General features: G+C 36.8%; 1 pseudogene; it reads left to right on the forward strand.

The window, feature by feature from the left end:
- The first annotated feature begins 924 nt into the window (after positions 1-924).
- Positions 925-1581, forward strand: LOC147926638 (uncharacterized; annotated as a pseudogene).
- The last annotated feature ends 596 nt before the right edge of the window (positions 1582-2177 follow it).

Raw genomic sequence — 2177 nt, forward strand, 5'->3', positions numbered from 1 at the left:
TTGAAGTCTTCGGATGCCATGTTAACCGGTAATTATTTTATGTTTGAGTTATCTCGTTATAAGACGGCCCAAAAAAACTCATACACAGTCTCCCTTCGCTATCCTGACAACCCGCTACTCCCTTCACCCGTTTGTGCTGTGATGTGTTATTTAGAAGACGGTCTCCATCATCTCAACGGTCTCCTTCCTCTCCACTGTAGAGACATCTTTGAAATCATGTGCAAAAACTGTTACCTTTGGTGGTTGTCCATCAAAGTCTCTGAGATCCTTTAGGGTTTCCAGCAGTGAATTCCAGTTTTACCTTATCAACTCGCGACTCTAAAGTCTGTTTATTTTAAAATAATTATTTTCCATTTCTTGTATTAAAATCGAGTATCTTTTTTCATGTATTAAAGGTCCCTATTTTCCACAATTTAGTATCTCCTCTCCTCTCATTAATGGCTGAGTTATCACAAGAAACAATATGAAAGTAAATGAGTGATATATATGACTTGACGGCTGAGTTATAATATTTACGGGAAAAAAAGGTCATGTCATGGCTGAGTTATCACAAGAAACAATTTGAAAGTAAATGAGTGATATATATGACTTGACGTCTGAGTTATAATAGTAACGGGAAAACAAAAGGTCATGTGACGGCTGAGTTATAGTGAGTTATGGTTGAGATAGTAACGTTAAGGCTGAGTTATAGTTCGAAACAGCGCTATCAGAGACTTGTAAAACCGTAATTGATTGAAGGCGTAATACGCGAAGCGTCGCTTATGAAGCCGAAGGGGTACTTTTTGTAAACCAAAGCGACGTTTCGCGTATTATAAATACTTTTTGCTATCAGACTTACTCATCAAACATTTGTCTCACGAAAACTCCTAAATCATCTCTCAGATTCGAAAAATCTATTTACATTCTTCCTTCAATCCGTCAGAAATGGCCCGTCGTTCTCCTTCAAGCCTTATAAGGACTGATCTGAGATGTCTGAACAGGGATCTTTCGCCAAACATCACAGCAGGTAAACACATACATCTTCAGAGTAGATTTGTTTTACTGTTAAGGATAAAAGAGATTGAGTGTTTGCCTTTTTTTTAGTAACTGTTGATGACGACATTTTCCGTTGGGAGGCTACTCTAATCGGACCAGTGAATACTCCTTATGAAGGGGGAGTGTTTAAACTTAGGCTTACTTTTCCACCTGATTACCCAAGTAGTCCCCCCAAGGTATCTATTTTTGATTATACTCCTTTTTATTTTAGCAAGCATGATTATTAGTACTCCTTTTTTTGCAGCAACTCAATAGTTTTTTAAATAAAATTTCTTGATTATGCAGGTTGTTTTCATTACAAGAATTTGCCACCCAAATGTAGCAGATAGGGGAGGCATTCACCTAAAACGTTTGAGGCGCGACTGGTGGACTCCCATGTCCATTGTTAAGGTTTTCAAGGAATTAGTGGAGAAGTTAATTGAACCAGAGGTCAATGATGAGGAACAGACCATTCAATACCTTGCTAACCTCTACAAATCTGATAGGAGAAGGTTTGACGCCATGGCTAAAGAGATGACTAATCAATATGCTGGGAGTGGAAACTGAATACTTTAAATAGTTCAAATCTATTTTTAAGAACTCTTGGATAATTTATCTTATATTTGTTCTTTTTAATTAAATATTTCAGTCTCTGCTGTTGTAAACTCCTTTTTTAATTAAATATTTCAGTAACGTAATGGCTGAGTTATCACAACAAACAATCTGAAAGCAAATGACTGAGTTATACTAATGTATGGCTGAGCTATGGTATTTAAGGGAAAACGAAAGGTCTCGTCGATTAATATAACGGCTGAGCTATAGTGATTTATAAATCCGCAATGGCTGAGATATCGTAATACAGCTAAAATGGTGTTGTCTAACTGGTGTTAGTTGCCTTGATACCGTAATACCGCCAAATCATATAACTATTTTTTCCCGCCAAAATATGATTTTATGGCTGAGTTATTGTATTTTCGGGAAAACGAAAGGTCATGTGACGGCTGATTTATTATATTTACGAGAAAACGAAAGGTCTCGTCGATTCATGTGACAGCTGAGTTATGGTTGAGATAGTAACATTATGGCTGAGTAAAGTTATATATATGACTTGACGACTGAGTTATAATATTTACGGTAGAACGAATGGTCATGTGACGTCTGAG

This window comes from Camelina sativa, chromosome 15, assembly GCF_030686135.1.
Source record: "Camelina sativa cultivar CO46 ecotype springtype chromosome 15, ASM3068613v1".
Lineage (NCBI taxonomy): Eukaryota > Viridiplantae > Streptophyta > Magnoliopsida > Brassicales > Brassicaceae > Camelina > Camelina sativa.